This window comes from Artemia sp. Qi Xiang Cuo, chromosome 10, assembly GCF_049724085.1.
Source record: "Artemia sp. Qi Xiang Cuo chromosome 10, ASM4972408v1, whole genome shotgun sequence".
Taxonomy (NCBI): Eukaryota; Metazoa; Arthropoda; class Branchiopoda; order Anostraca; family Artemiidae; genus Artemia; species Artemia sp. Qi Xiang Cuo.
Window position 1 is genome coordinate 55,519,252 of NC_142803.1, and position 17,789 is coordinate 55,537,040.

The following is a 17,789-nucleotide window of genomic DNA, read 5'->3' on the forward strand; positions in this document are numbered from 1 at the left end:
ATTTCCAAAATGGGATATGATTTCCTTTATTATAAATTCGATCACTGATTTTGACCTGAGGTCTTTGGCTGGCGCTATCACCGTGTGCTTAGTAAAATGCTTTACCGCAATAATTATATATTACTCACCATTAGCGCAAAGTTGTAATTGTCCCGTGGTATCCATTGACCAGATATGGAATGGGTGGTCAGGGAAAATACTTTTTCTCAATTTAGGATATATGTTGCTAACTTTATTCCTCCTCAAACATACATCACTATTCTTTACTGCTTCCTCAACCTGGCAGCACATATTTTCAAAAAAACAACTTTGGTTTAACCTATTCCAAGTTTTTACAGCCATCATGTGTGCTCCTAGGAAAAGGCTCGTATGCATTAGATTAATGATTCCTCTAATTAGTTTTTTTTGGTATGATAAATTGTAATTGATGCATCTCTTTCCTTTTTTCTGAATCGTCTGTTGAATACAATAATCCTTCCACTGGAATTAACTGAAAATCTCCTAACCGTTTCGCAACAAGAGGATTCCCTTCCCCAAAATTTAAAGTTACTGGTCTGTTCTTAATTTTAGCTCTGCCCGAAACGTCAAATTTTGGAAATTATTCCTGCGGCTTACCCCTCTTGGTGCCTAGGTCTGCGGGTATCCCAGACCCAGCCCAATTATCCATGCTAGTGACTCTTTCTATAGTCCTAGTCTTTGCAAGGTCCACCACCCGAGCTTGTCATCTCCATAACGGCTCGTCCCTCTCTAAGTCTGAATCCATGGATGTTTGGGATTCATCCCGATTATCCTTAGTGCCAGTAACTTCTACATTAGTTCTGGTCTTGACACGTTCCGCCATCAGAACGTGTCCTTTACAAGGTTTAAGTTCTATCCCCTCAAAAATTGGCCTGCTGTCAGTAACACACGCATGCGTACTGACCTTTACTTTTACCTCTTTCAGTTTGCCGTGGATAGCCCCGGAGGCTAGCCATCTATCCCTGTATCCAGACTTGTTCCCCCTTATAGAAGGAAACTCCTTTTCAGTATTACTACTGAATTCATCTCCTTTCAATGGTATGATAGCTCTGGGAATGTTTGAGCTACCTGTATTTGACTCATATCCCTCACAGGGCCTGGTCAAACCAGTTTGGCTCGACTGTTCATTTCTACCCTCCTTAGACTTTTCATTATTTTTATCTGTATCCTGAGGAGAATTTAAGCCTAAGAGTGTATTTTCTAGCCTTAATATTTCATCAATTGCTACCTTAATTTCAGGGTCCTCTAATTGAAATCCTCTCATCTCTTCCTTACTAATCCCAAAAAAATCAATCGGTTCCTTGTCACCTAATAAGGCTAAATATTCTACTTCTAACTCATCAAGATTAATTGATCTATTTACCTCAACAAATTGTGAGCTAGGGCGACTCAAATAGTCTACAGGGTTTCTACTGGTGTTAATGTGGTGATATGTATACAAATCGTTGTCTAATAGAACCGCGATTCTATATAATTTTGAGTGAAGATCCTTTGATCTTTTAAGATATGTTAGTACAGCACAGTCTACAAATATGTGAGCTCTCGCGGCCCCTAAATATCCCTTTTGGAAGTGCTTTAGACTTTGTACTAAGGCAAAAAGTTTCCTGTTGTGGTTATCAAACCTAGAGGCTGCGCCACTAAGAACCTTTAAATAGGTTGCCACTGTTTGAAATCTATCTGTTGTTTCGCATTGTTGCATTAAGATTGAAGCAATACTTTTTTCTAAGGCATCTGTGAAAAGATAAAATTCCTTGTCCTTATCTGGAAATTCTAAAAAAATTCTATTTGCATATAATAATTCTATTTTTAATTTTTCAAAGGCTACGCTTTGTTCTGGACCAAATATAAAAAGAACGTTTTTTCTGGTTAGTCGAATGAAAGGTTCGGCTAATTTTGCTTAATTATGATTGAAACCTCTCTAATAGCCAGTTACGCCTAAGAATTAGCTAATTTCTGTCACGTCACTTGTTGGTTCTAATTTTTTTTATAGCTTCTAATTTTTGTGCTTGTGGTTTTACTCCTTTTGTGGAGACTTGAAACCCTAAAAAGTAACATTCCTCTGAAAAGAATTGAGAGTTATCAATATTAAGGCTTAGATTAAATTCTATAGCCTGTTTTAAAGTTAGTTCGATATGTCTCAAATGTTCATCATAGTTCCCTTACGTAAGTATTGTCATGTCATCTACATAACTTGATAAAAATGAAAAAAATTCTGGTCCATTAGCGTGATTTAAAAGTTCAAAAAAAGCGAGGGGTGAGTAAACTGATCCTTGTGGCACGCGTTTAAATACATAAGAAATCCCCTTATTTGAGAAACTAAAATATTTTTGGCTTTCTTCACCTAAGTTATAGTGACTAAATCCATTTCTAATGTCAATAGTTGAAATAATTCGGTTTTCTTAGATAGATCAGAGACGACCTCTGAGAATCTTCGAATAACCCCCTATGAGTCTTTTATCACCTTGTTTATTGCTCTTAAATCTATGAGGAACCGACTATTACTTTCATCCCGCAGATTTTTTAGTGGAATTTTCCCATCCTTTCCTGGTTTTCCTATACTAAATATTGGAGCTGTATATTCAGAACGTCTTATCTCAATTATTCCTACTCTCACCATTTCATTTATGTGTTTCTGTAAACACTCAGTCATTAAATATGGTAAAGGAAATTGTTTAATATATTTAATAGGTATTTTTAGGTCTATTTGTACGTTATATCCCGGAGGCTATTTTGCCCTACATCATAAGGTCCAGTTGGAAAGGCTCGTTTCAGTTTTAGTAAAACTGTCTCTACTATTTGTTTTCAGTCAGAACTTAACGGACCCGTTTTAATTCTCTTCAAAAATTTGCTGTCTTCCTATCCTATTTTATCCTCCTCTATAGAGAGGGATTCTTCTTTACTTTCTATTACTCCTGCTGCGAAAAAAGTCGCATCCGTTAAATATTCATTGTTTATAACCTCATATGAACCAACGGTTTTACCTCGTAGTAAGTTTAGAGGTTCATCGCTCGTATTAAAATAAACAATTTTTTATTGCATTGTTATAAGTTTCACATAGCGACGGAGATAAGTGTAGTTGTGTCTGAATATTCGGGGTAAACATTATAGTGTTGCCGTGAGCTACAAAGGGTGCTGAGTGATTTGACAATTTGGCCTTAATGATTTTGAAACAATTGGCCTGAATAGAGACCTGTTTCGCTACATATGTCAATCCCCTTCCCGAAATTTCTTCCGTGAAAAACGCAAGGGAATTTATTTCCTCCGTACCTGTATTTCCTAAAGAAATTTTATTATATTTTAAATTTAACGTACAATCCAGTTTGTTTAACAGATCATATCCTATAAATACGTCGAATTTCAAGTCTGGGACGACTAAAAATTCCAAAATAATATTTCATTCCGTTTGCCTCACCTGTAATGCAGAATGCTACATTTATCTCTCCTATTAGTTGTAAAGTCTCTCCACTTGAAGATTTCACGATTCAGGAGGATGGTTTGAGGCGTCTACGAGCCTCTACTGCAAATTTTGAAATATTTCCTCCTTTAACAAGCTTCATTGACACCTGCTATCTACGAAACATTTTGAGAACTTTTGGTCTGCTATCTTGAGAGTTCAAACGAATGGGAAAAAACTTTGTTCAGTTTAATTTTCCTGTAACGCACTAAAATAAATATCTTAATTTTGGTTTGTAGGAGGGTTTTTGATTTTATTTTCAGGCTTAGGACTTACCTCCTCTAAGTCCTGCCTGATTAGTTTTTTTTTTCAATAGGATTTGGTGCCATACATTTGTCTGTACTATGCCCGAATTCTTGGCACCTTATACATGCTAGACTTTGCCAACAATCTTTACGATAATGTCCGGGTTTTCCACAATTCGTACACCTTGGGACTTTGCAATCCACTTTCATGTGTCCCAGTCTCCCACAATTAAAGCATTTTCCCTTATAATTGCCCTTGTTTTTATATTCTACTCTGTAGTTAACTCCAGGTCCTTTAGCTGAATTTCTGTCTCTTGAATCTACTACTGCTGCTCCCAGGGACATATCTGGGGCCTCCCTATATTTTAAATCTATTGCTTCGAATCTTTTTGCAAGTGTTAATAATTCATTTTGGTCGTCCAATGCCTTAGATTGTTCTAACACTCTCCTTCCAATGGAAGGGAGCATGCCACCCTTAAAAATACTCATCGTAATGTCGTTTGCTCTTATACCGGGAGAATTTGTTCCATAATCTATCGCCTTTCCCCTGATCCGGGAGTAAAATTGGTGTACTAACTCAGATGACCTTTGTTTTTCAGAGAGCAGCTCTTGTAGTTTTTGTGCAGCTGGTTTTTCATGTAAAGGCTCTTTAGAAGTTTTTCTAAATGGTCTAAATCTCTTATTTTGGGAATATCTAAACTTGTTGCGAATCTTTGTATCTCTCCTCTTGTATAAAGATAGCTTGATTTATCATAGCAATATCATCTTTCCTAAACTCTCTGTATTTGTTTAATGTGATAATCCATGAATGGATTTCATTTGGATATGTTAGTAACGAGATGGGGGGCGCTTGCTCCACAAATAGGTTTTGAAGCCTGTTTGTGACTGGAGCGTCTCCATATCTCTCCTGTAGGGCGTTTATTTTAGCTTGTGCGTCCTCCTCTACTCTTATTCTCTCCTCTTGCGCTTGTCGTAGTGCAATTTCTAATTCTTTAATTTTGTTTTCATTGGAACTCATGGTGGATCTATTCCTTTCAATTCTTAGCGTTGGAAACGTTTTGATTCCTTATAGTGCTTTTAAGTCGCTAAAATGGGTCTACTTATAAATTGTATGAGAATTTTCTCAGTACCATGGTTTAAATTTACCCTCAAGTTTAGTATTACAATTACACACTCTTGAGGATGATTAACCTATGACCCTATTTAGGTAAATTACAGACGCGGATACTAAAACTTGTAGCAAAAGGAAAGAGAAGAAGAAAGAAAGAATCTTAGGAAGATAAAAGATAAAAGTCTGTCTGAGCTTCCCCCTTAGGTTAAAATTTCCTTTAATGAACACTTTTTCAAACTTTTCTGTCTTGGATAGGTTTGGAAAACTGAACACACACCTTCTTGTGAGGAACCGAGGACTAAATTTTTCCAAATTTTATGAATTTAGTTGATCCTCCCCCACTTAAACGAAAGTTGTACCGAACTTGAGTACCGCTGCTACCAGTTGTAAGGTTGCCTCTACTTAACAGGGCTAATAAATTAGGTAGCTTGATATAGACTGAGGCGTTGGATAAGAATCAGTACTCAGAATTCAGTGACAACTGAATATATTTATAAAATAAGATAAAATGAAAAATTTTCTAATTCTATCTATGTTGACTATTTCCAAACCTCTTCTAAGGTCAAAAGATCTACTTGTTCACACCCACCGATGTATACCGAAAAGAAAAAGATTAACTTAATCCTAAGCTAACAAATATTTCAACTTAAAAGGGTTGCACTTGAACAGCTAGTCAAGGCTTGAGTTCTGGGTTATAAAATCATTTAGTTCAAGCTATTTTTGAGGTAAACTAAGAATAACCGTATTTGCTTTTAATTCCAATTTTCATTAACCTAAACCAAGAGATTCCTTTATTATATCTTGATAGGATTGTGTATTCCTTTGACCTTTATTAAGCTTTAATTTTAGCGGGGAAACTTAATTGAAAATATCTGGACATAAAGGCTTAGAAATTCTTAAGCTGGTAATATTGTTCCCCTTTTTCCCCTGACCTTTCCTGTATAAACATTAAGGTTACTTTTGTATAAACAAGCAGTACGGGTTAACGAAATGAAAGAGTGATAAAAAGGGAACGGTGTTCCTCTTCGTATAAACGTCTGAGGGTTGCACAAGGGGGGGGGTGTTAATTTATGTTATTGTCCGATAATTCCAATTTTGGATATAAGGTCTTTATAAAGTCAAGCTAAGCCTCAAGGGACTCTAGGCTGAAAAAGGGAGAGCCCAAATGGCTACTAGCTTTCTTTTCTTGGTTGAGGTTTCCTTCCTTCTTTAAATTCTCAGTTATTCAAAGCTTAAATTTCTGGGAAGAAATTTACTTTGGCTTATTCTAACCTTAAAAAAATGCTGTTTTGTCCAGATGGCTCAAACCTTGTTTAGGTGAAAATACGAATGAAATTGTAAGTCCCAAAATCATCAATTTCTCTTATATACGTATTAAAATTATCTCCAAGTGACAGAAAGCCTTTTTGAGGTTTATCTTCTTATTTTAACCTTTATCTTCAAAATTTTATCCCCAAGGAGAGTTTCAGACAGACAGTGGTAGCTTATCGTTATTACAAAGTAAACACTTACTCTTCGTTCGATTTCCAAAAAAAGACTACCCTGTTTCCGTTCCTCAATCTCTATTTTAAGTTCTGTCTATTTTGTTCTTGTTTCCTGTCATTGGTCAGAGACCAGTTTGATGTCATCCTAATGATACTTCTTTGTTCAAAGATTGGTTTCCACTTTCTCTATTAAAAAACCCTGTTTTTTGGTCATGTGATTCAAATCGCGTAATATACTTGTCGTTGACCCCTTGAGTTTGAAACGGCAGTCCGCTATTTGTATTTACATTTTATTGGTCCTTGTTGACAAGGGTACAATTGTTCAAAATCCTTACACAAAGAAATTTAATACTTCGTTACTGCAAAAGTCATACTTTGCTATCTTTACAATTTATTCAGGTTATGATGGTTTTCCCACATTTTTACAAGTGGTTTCCTTGGGCGGTTCCTTGGGTCTTAGGCAGCTTCCTTGGATGTATTATAATTGTTTCTACGGTTTGCTTTGGGTTATTATAACATTATCAAGGTTAGAATCCCTGCTTAAAGCTTCACCAAACAAAGTATTTTTAAGTAAATTAAGTCTTATTCAAATGAAAGCAAGAATTTTTCAATGGGAATCGTCCGCAAGAAATTTTAAGGGGGGGGGATTTTCAGAGAGAATATAATTGTCTGGAGGGAATTTTACGGGGGGTGGTAGTTTACATGGGATAACTTTTCAAGAACAAGTTTCCCGTGAATGAAATGAATTTTTCATGGAGAGAAAACCAGATTTACCGGCATTATTTGAAAAATGATCAGAAACTTAATAAAAATGAATAAGGAGTAGCCCTAAACTGAAAACAACGGGAAATTATTTCATATATAAGTGAGTTTGACTTTTTGTCCCAACTTTTTAAGAGCGACTCCTGAAACCCAAAGGGTAAGGTAAAATAAGATAAAGGATGTGGCACTAGAACCTTAAGGTCCAACCGGGCGGTGCTGATCTACGGGTCAAAGCCTTTCAGCCAGAAAGTGCAAGGGGGGATGAAGGCCAGCCCTCCTGTGCTTTCGCACGCCTTTCCTGTTTACCTTCCCCAGATTTCTCCAGGTACCCATTTGGAACTTGGTCAACTCTGACTGAGCTTACAGAGTCACGCCACTAAACCCTGTCCCAAACCAAATAATTAGATACACTAGGATTCGAACCCTCACCCTCTCGGACAAAGGATCCTAAATCTAGCGCACCAATCCACTCGGCTAGGAACCGAAAGGGTATGTAATTAGGATAAAAAGCTCTTTTAAAAGGACCAAAAACAACTATAATAAATAGCGAGGTATCGAGGAGCAAGGTAAAGCGCAAAGTTTCACCCCCCCCCCCTCTTGTTCATGGAATAATTCCTGTTCTGTTTTAGTTTTAATTCTGGTCCTAATTTTCAATTGGAAAAACTTTGTTTTAATTTAATTTACACAAAAAAGAATGGACAGTTCATAGAATAAAAATAAGCACAAACTAGAAATTGAATCTTTGAATATGGCCATGTATTGTACTTGTGTGACAACCAACTTTTAGAACTACGGCAATTATGTGAACAATTTAGAGAGTATTAGCTTGAATAAGTAAGTATCCTTACAGCTAGTATTGAAGCTGAATCAGTTCTTGACCTATCGGATATATTTGGCAAAGAAAAACTCGTATTTATAAGAGCCCCAAAGTTAACATTAACTTTGTTTTGGCGACGGGGCGACTTCAAAATTCTAATTGCTGCAAATGTTAACCATCATTGAATATACCTTGCAATACATTTAGGCTGTATTGTTTGACGTCAATAAGCCACTTATTGTTGCCCTACTGCAAAAAAAACACATACAATATTGCTTTTTGGATCTTTGGAAGACGATAACAATTGACAAAATAGATAGCTCTTATTGAATTGTTATATAATTAACAGAAAATTTCGTGAATCTAAAAGAAAGGCATTTTTCCTATGCCCGTAGACGCTTTCATTAACATTAATTAAATCTAATCAAATTGGGTTGAGTGTCTCGTTTTATTTACTATGTTTTTTGGCACAGATAAAGGAACAGTATTACTAGCATTACAACTACCTCTTGATATGTTATAAATCCTTCATTTACAAAGAAATTGAAGCTTAAAGAGTAATAAAACAGTGGAACTTAAACAGTAAAGAAATTGGAGCAAAGAAACAGCAATATTATAAAGTTGATATGTATTTATTATAGGCAAATTTTATAGAAGATAAAACATACGCATTTTTAAATGTTAATAAATAACTCTTAATATGACAATATTAATTAAATCTGCTTATTTCAAAAAGTTCATTAAGTGGGCACACGCTTTTGAAAGCATCGTGGAATCTATTGTTTCATTGCTGTAGTTAATTATGGAGAAAAGAACTGTATAAATAATGCTTAAAGTTAGCTCCTTAGAATATATAACCTCTTAAAATAAAATCCTGACACGGTAAAAAAACGAGCAAAGATAGGATTAAGCCTGAAAACAAACAAAAATAAGATGTAAATGGTTTTTTCCCTTAGAATTGATATCAACTCATTGATATCAAAGACATCAACTCATTGAGCTGGAAATGTGAAGGATTTTCTATAGTTAGGACTTAGGGAAAAGTTGTTCCCTGGTTTTTCTGACATCTCCTCTGTCTTCTAATTTTTAGCTAAATCACTATTTTCGGTGTGATACCATGCAGTAGTTTACTTCTATATTATCAGTGCTACAAAAGGAGGATGTGACCCCTCTGATGGCACCGTTCACTTCTGGCTTCTCACAAAAAAAAACTAGGCAGTTATTTTCATTGATTGGCTTCAAAGTTATAGATAATAACGATCAGATTTTGATGTGCATTTGCCTCTACGAAAAACCTCCTTGACTTTGGCTCTTCGCGAATACAACCAAATTCCTCTTGTATTCAACATAAACAGGGACAAATGTTTTTTTTTGTTGGGGAATAAAGAATAAAATTAATTTCAAGAGGGCTTTTTCTAACAGCTTTTTTAAAGGCTTGGGTTTCAACTCTTTTGAATCTAAATTTTTGCTTCGCAACATGTCTTTGTTTTTCATGATAAAAATACTGTTGGAACATACCCTTGAAAAATTTAAGTCGCAAAGGCACAACGAAAATTCATTATTAAGGTAACTGGTATTTTTAATCTGAAGCAAAACTACACAGGATGACCTTTTAACAGAGAGCTAGCTGCAATGTCAACTCAAAATTGAATGGTCATAAAATACAAACCAATAATTGACATACAATACGAACCACTAGAACAACATTAGCATAAAATACAAAATTGTTCATTTTTATCCTTAAAAATTAAAAGCAAAATGAAAAGAATATTAGAAAATTACTACTCGCAGTCTCCGTTATATCAAACAGCTCATGGTAACGGGCTGTAAGTACCGAGTGAAACGGCTGAATAGTAATCAAAACTTTAAGAAAAAATTTGATAACAATAGATTCAACGGAGAATTGAATATTGAAGTTGATTGGAAAAATATAAGGCTCATTAAGTTTAATGATACCCATTAAAAGCTAAGAGCCAGTAGAAATTTGTTCTATGTCTGAAAGACGGAAAACGACACAAACAGGTGATCTTAATGAGAATTACACCATCATATTCAGCATATCAGATAACCCTACTTTATAAGTTTCAAGGCCCTATATACCAAAATACGGAATTTTACATTTTTACCACAAGAAAGATCACGAATGCATGTTACTTTGTTTCTTTGATTTCTTCCCCAAGGGTGACCGAATCGAAACTGTGATCCTATAAGCTCAGAAGACGGTTCATATACTTTCGATGCCAAAAAAAAATTCGGCACGATATAATCAACTTAGTGACAAAGCTGTTTTAAAGTATAAAAAAAGGTGGACTTGCCCTTGTCGAAAGTAGAATACTTTTGAAACTCCATTTGAAAGGCAATTTCTTGGGCAAACCGCAACATTTTGACGCTCTTGACAAGCCAAATTTTGCTTCAAATTTGACATCTTTCAATGCAAAGCAGCTAGTTGCTCTTCCCTTTCTCGAACAGCAACAAGTTCATGAAAATGAATAAGATCAGTTTCCTTATAATTTTTGGGTACGATAAAATAATGCTATTGGGCAGTAAGTGCTACCTAATAATCGAGCTACCACTAGTGCTACCTGGGTTTTGTTGGGGTGATATGAAAAAATGGGCTAAAATTTACCGACAACTGAATAATCGAGCATTTCATTTGTGGTTTTTTGTAAACTGTCAGTGAGAACTGCAGCCTAGAGAATATTTATGGCGCTTGGGTCGGTTGCAACTTGACCAAGAGGTATTTTACTGCTCTGTCTTTGGGTATTATTATTGTGTTTGAAAAAGTATGTGATGCGTGCAAACAATTTAGGCCCTGACTAAAGCCAAATTGCGTTTCACTTAGTAGTCCTGGATTCACAATGTAATCCTACAATCTTTTATGAAGAACCTTCTCATATATTTGCAGAAATTCAGAAAGAATAGACAAAGGTCTATAATTGTGGGTCATTCAATTTATATAGGGGAATTTCTTAGACTCTTTTTAGTGAATAGGAAAAATTCCTACCTGGAGCAACGAGAATTTCTTATCAACTTTTTATCACCCTGTAGGAATAGTTATTTAACCTTTGGAATATTTTGAACAGAATGGGCTTATAGTTCAGCCAAATTTTTACCACAATTAGAACTTCTCTGCTGGTTCATATTTAACCTCGGAGACGGTTATACAATGATTGATAAATTCCTGGTTAAAAAAAATTGTCGATTAAATGTGTTATCCTTTGCAGATAACTAGGGCCAAGGGAAGGAAACTGAAGGGGGCATCGGCCTGAGATCAGAATCGTCCAAAACCCCATGACAAAAGAAAAATACTCGTAAAACTTAAAAACTCATTTATTTGGTACATCAGCGAATCCATAGAAATCTTTTTAAGTGTTCAATTAGACTGTAAGATCCTTGACTGTAGACTGCAGACTAAGGACCTCAAAGGGCTTCCTCGACCCTTTCGGGGTACCTGCGAGACTGGGGTTCTCAGTCTGGGGAATAGAGTTGGCCTTGTGGTCAACTGTATTCTAACTTGAGGAGTGGCTCCCTTTGAGGAAATTATAGCCTACAAGGGCGAGTCTCCAGTATTTTTATTGGGGGGGGGGATAGGGGTCCATATCTGGATAGTCAAAGGGCATGGGATGCATAATATTTTTTTCTCCACATTATTGGGGGGGGGCAACTGCCCCCTACTACCCCCAAACGGCGCCCCTAAGAGCCTAGTAAACGACACAGCATTCGCTCGGGATTCTGAATAATGGATAGTTCTTCTGGGCTTGGTCTGTTTTGACAGGCATTTTCCGGCTGGAAAAACTTTTCCTAGCTAATTTATCTACTATGGGTTACATCCTCGTAGTAGCATAATAGTTATAGGCATGAGTATATAATGAGTCAGAGTTAATAGGCTTGAGACTGTCTGTGCAGGATTTCGACTCTTGTTGATAGAGGAGCATCGCCAAGTGCTGAAAACCATGTTGTGACCAAGATGGGCTCAGAATTTCAAAAAGCCTACATTCATACTAGTGGTAACAGGGACTCCTTGCTTTCGGGTTCCAAGCCGGCTTAAGCGCTTCGGTGTAGACTTGAGAACATATGTTTATCCCCATCCTGCACAGGCATCTGGGATCATTGCTTTTCCTGAGGCCAAAATAATTTGAAGGATTTAAAGAACATGAAAATTAAAACTTCGAATGTTACGAAATTAAAAAATAGCTATCGTATCAATATTTTGACTGACAAATAAGACTGTTCAAACTGGACTTATTAAGAGTTTCAGAAACTCATATCCCAGGGATTGGCAGCATGAAATTAGGTGATATAGAATTGGGTTCCTCACACAGGAAGGATGGAGTACATAGACAGGGAGTTGGGCTCATTGTGAATAAGGAAGCTGCTAAGTCTTGTTTAGGCTGGGAAGGTATTAATAATAGAATACTAATTGTTCATTTTATGACTAAAAAGTTCAGAGTATCAGTTATAGTAGTATTTACCCCTGTAGAACCGACTGACAGAGATACTAGGGACTCAGATGAATTTTACTTACAGAATAAGTGACGATGAAAAGGTGACGTTGGGTAACTAAAAGATTGAGCAGGTGGGTAGCTTCACTTACCTTGGTATTATTATTAGTAAGGACGATGGGAGCAGTGAAGAAGTTAAAAGTAGAATAGCTAAGGCTCAGGGTGTTTTTTCGCAGTTAAAAAAGATTTGAAAGAATAGGAAGATAAGTCTGCAAACCATGGTTAGAATATTGGAAGCTACAGTGATGACAGTGGCCAAATATGGCTCTGAAGCATGGGCGTTCCGAAAAGTCGGATGAAGATTTGCTAGATTTTTTCCAGAGAAATTGCCTACGGACTGTTTTGGTTACCCGGCTGACTGACGGCATTTCAAACAGTAGGCTGTACGAAAACTGTGGGTCAATCGCGCTTTCTAGGACTATAATGAAAGAAAGGTTGAGATAGCTAGGGCACGTTCTGTGGATGAAGGATAACAGATTGCCGAAGATTTTCCTTTTTGCCAACTGTCTAGGGCTAAACGAAAATCAGGTTGTCCTCGTCTAAGGTGGGAGGATGTCATAAAGAAAGATTTATAGGAAATGGGAACTTCCTGGGATGGTGTAAAGAGGAAGCTTTGAATAGATTGGGATGGAGGAGGAGCGTGCGTGGCTGTGTTGACCTCAGGTGGCTTGGTGCTGCGATGAGTTGTTAGTAGTAGTAGTAGTAGTTGTAGTAAATTTCATGATTTGTTTTTTAATTTAGCCTGTACATACAAAACTGGACTTATTGGAGTTATTCATAACCAATTAATTTTATTTAAAACACAAAATAATCTGAAAACTTAAAAAACTACAAATTTGAACCCAATAAAGTTACGATTTATTTAAAATACGTACTTACATAAATTTGAATAAAGTTTGTTTTAAAAATCTTTTGGTTCTTCTGAGTAATGTTGCTGCCGTATCACTCAATAGCGATAGTAGTTTTCAGTTACTCTTAAATCTAGTTGAAGATTCAAGATATCTTCTCTTACTGTTGTCCCATACTGTTGTGTTATTGTGAGTCAAATAAAGCCAGTCGGTTTTCCGTGACTGGTTTTCATATACACTGTCTTACAATGTTACAAAAAAGATTGGGTATCTGCGGGCTTTAAGCTATATATGATGATGTTAATACATGCAAGAAGCCGAAGAAACTGGTGATTGACAAAGAGGAGCACCAGATTTATTGGTACCATAAAATTATCAACAAAGGGTGAAAACTGAGTGTATTTTCTCTGCCATAAAATTGTTTTAGTTGGACGTCTGTAATACATACATTTTGTCTGCGCGGGAGTCTGAAAAATAGAGGTGTCCAACATGTGTGTCATCTGTTTTTACTTTGTACTATTTATGTACAAGGTTGCCACCAAGTACCCCGATAGTGTTAAATGTAGCAATATGTCATCACATGTAGCACTGTAACACGTGCTATATTAAAAATAGTATTTTTTTCTATTTCATGATCAAATTGTAGCACTTTTGTGTTACAATGTTTTCTTTTTGTATTCGACAAAATAATGAGGGTTTTGAAAAACGACAAAGAGAGGTTAAGAAAAAAAAAAATAAATAAAGAGGGCCACCTTTTTGTTGGGATTGTTTCAAGAGATGGGCATACAGCTTCCTATAGCCACACATAGGTCCTAACAATAAAATCAGTGGTTCTGCAAAAGGAAGATATTCGCCAACACCGTTATCTAAAAGTAAAGTCTCTGGAAAGAAATCGTGAGTACTATAAGCTGTTAATCTATGAGTTTCAATAGAAAGGAAATTTTTTTGCTTTATGGTACAAGAGATCTAAACAGCACTACACAAGTGTGGTGCTACGTGTATAAAAAAAATGAAAATGGTGTTGTGAGGAAGCTACATAGATATCAGTCAGTCTGGAAGAAATCGTAAGAATCTGGAAGAAATCGTAAGAATCTGGAAGAAATCGTACGAATCAGGCAAAAGTATCACAGGATGTTAAGCAAAAGTAGACTCAGTCGCCATCATGCTTACAATTTGATGATGAAAGTGAAACGACAGATTATTTTATAATTAATTTTAGGAAAATTTGAAGATAAATCCAAGTTTTCCTTTCATTCTCTCCATGTCAATGTCAGAAGAGAAGACGTAGTGCTTTCGAAAGCTCAGTTTTCATGCATCAAGAAAACCAAGCTTTTGTTTGCTGCATGCTATTTAAATAAGCAAGTGAGAAGCAAGTAAACTGTAGCAAATCCTTGATATCCTATTTGGATCTTCTTCCAGAAACTATAAAAATTAATTTCTTGCAATAGCGCGTCCAGACTATCTGCTTTTAGGAAAAATAGGACGGAAAACTATGAATTGAGACTACTACTTTCGTACAATTTTCAGTTGTTGGGGCTGGAAGATCAGTGAGTCAGGAAATACCGAAAAGGGACGAAAATGGACATTTTTCCAGGAAACGGATAGTGTGGACTGAATACAAACATATAAAAAGCAATTAAATGATGTGTCTCAGATCAAAATATGTGTTATAACATTCTTTATGGATGACGATAATCTAAATACACTTAAATACGGGTTGTGAGTATGGATTTTTTCATTCAGCTCTGGATAGCTGAGGATACAATTTTCATTCTTTCACATTAAAAAAGATAAACAATTAACATTATACTATTCAAGTACACTTTAACGGACCGTGAGCACGTCACGGCTAAAGCCACGATACGCGCGGAAAAAAAATTGACTCTAGCGCCGGAAATCGTTGATACTACAAAAATTTGTGGAAATGTAGCACTTGAGCAGACACTGTTTTACCGTGGCAACACTGTTTACTGTTCATTTCATTTTCATCTACTAAGCTGTGTTGCCAGATGGGCTTGTTTTCCGCCCCGTGGGCTTGTTTTAGCCGTCAGGGGCGGGCTGATTTTTGGACTGGGCGTGGGGCGGGAACGTTGGCTTTTTTTAAAAAATGGGCTTATTTTGGGCTTATTTTGGCTGAAAGTTCGGAACCGTACAAAAATTCCAAAATCACTGTGGCTCAGCCGTGGCTCTACATCAAAGCGACAAGAACCCTCCTATAACCCATAGAACTTTATCTATTCTGTATTGCTTCCCATCTAGGGAATGTATTTCCGCAAGGCTGATATGGCTCTGTGTTTTAGGTCTTAGGTTAAGATGCAAGCAGAATAGTGCTGATTTAAGGGAATATACTTGTGAAGTTTCTCATTCTAATTGCTACAAGGAATTTCATTGCTGTTTGGATTGAGGCAAGACTTCAATTTAATGCAGATCTATCCTTTTTTTATATATATTTGACAGATATCCTGGCCCAACCCTTTTTGTGGCATAAGCTAGGTTAAGGCTGTTGCGAAAAAATCACGTTAGAAAACAATTTATACTTTTTAATATGTAGATTAGCCTAGTTGTAATGGTATATGCCTAGAGAAGGAAACATGTTAAGAAAACAATTCACATTTGATAATATACAGAAATAACTGTTGCCGATATCTTGCTTGTAGCCCTGCTATACATTACCGCTAGGTTCCCCCCCCCTCTTAATGTGCTAATACATATCTGAAATTCGTACAGTGTAATAGTAAATTTAATCAACTGTGACAAAAGAAGAACCAGAAAAACAAGTGATGGGTGACAGAATGCACTGGGAATATATAATTTGGCTATATATTTGCACATTAGGGGGGGGGAGTAAGGGATAAAGCATATCTGGGATGCACGCGATATGTGTTAGCTACAATGATTTTGCATATTATGAATTGTTTTATTAACATGTTTCCTTCTCAACATGTGCTTCTCTAGACTATTGTGATTGACACTTTTTAACTGCAAGTTTACTACACTTTACCCTCCCCCCTACCATAATGTGAAAATACAAATAGTCTAAATTATATATGGTAAAATTCCAGACAAGCTACTTTTTGCTATCTTGGGAAACGGTTAGGTTACGAAAATGAAACTTTGTTGGATGAGTTTACAGACTAAAATATGTCCTGGGAAAATATTTTGAAGTAGCCAACCCATCTCTACTCCTGTTTCCTATGGAGGGTGCTGACTTTTGATGACCTTTAAAAAATATTTTTTTATATAAAAGTGAAAACTTGAAAAATATATCTTCTACTTTAAAAAAAAGTAAAAGAAAAGTGTTTTCAGGGTTACAACTTTGCTCAATCCAAATTTGTGAAGTTTCAGAGATGCGGAAATACATTTCCTAAATTTAGGAATAAACCTTTGATATGGCTTAAAATTCTACTCTAATAACAGGAATTGCATTTTCGAACTAAAACCAGAGAAAAAAGACTCAAAATTAAGGTATAATGTTGTCTTGTCAAAATTCCAAGACTTAGAAATCAGAAAGGGGTTAACATAGTAGAATGGCAATACTTTCCCAGAGTATATTTTTGGCCTTGGATTCATCACTGACAATTTTGTTTTTCTATCCTAACTCTGAACAACCGCTGACCAATTTCATGTTTCTGAAGAGCTGCGGGGTTTGATACTAAGTCTCTTGCGTAGGATACTCCGTTCAACTGCAGTGTCTGTGACGGTTAACATGGACTTCGAAATCAATTATTTGCTGCCAGATCAAGTTGACTACGGACATGAGTTCCTGATTGAACAGGTAAAATCCAAACTTTCAGAAACTCAGAAGAGCGAGATCAAAATACGGTGTTTGGTGTTCCTGAAAACTGCCGGTAAAGCAGTGCTTTAACTAATGCCTCCTGCTCTGGATTCGCTCCTCAAACTGAAATTTTTATCCCCTGTGATTTACTTGTCTCAGTTTCGACCCCAATGTGGAGACTTGACATTGAGTGTTGTTGCTACCACTGATCTAAGTACCTTGGAGAATCAGTGGAGGAAACTACTGGACGTTAATTGGTCATTTATGTGGGGAAGAACAATCCCCAAAGGCTCCTTTCAGTTCTAGATGGTTGTCCTACATTATCTTGATGCCGTTGGGGTATCTCCTTTTTGTAAGTTAGCCAGGTGGTTATTGACCCTGTTGAGTTTGCCAATTAGCCATGCGATAGTGGAACAGTTCTTTTCTATGATGAATATCGTTAAGAGCAAACTCTGAAACGTTATGCTCTCGCCTATGTTGAACTCAATACTTCTGTTCAGCCTGTGGTTGTCAGCATGTGGCTCTTGTTGCTCAACGTTTGAGCCTACAAAGCGTATGCTACTTTTCAATGGTGATATTTATAAGTTTTGTGAAGTCGAAGAAACTGATCAAACAACTGATTTCGTCTATCTAGATAATATCCTAGCCTTCTTTGAGTCTTAACTCCCTTAGTGCCTTATGGATCTAAGTTACTGTCTTTTTTGTTTTTCTTTTTTTACTTGAACGATAAAAAAAATGTGTTGATTTGTCGTAGGTGGTCTCTCAGTTAGCCG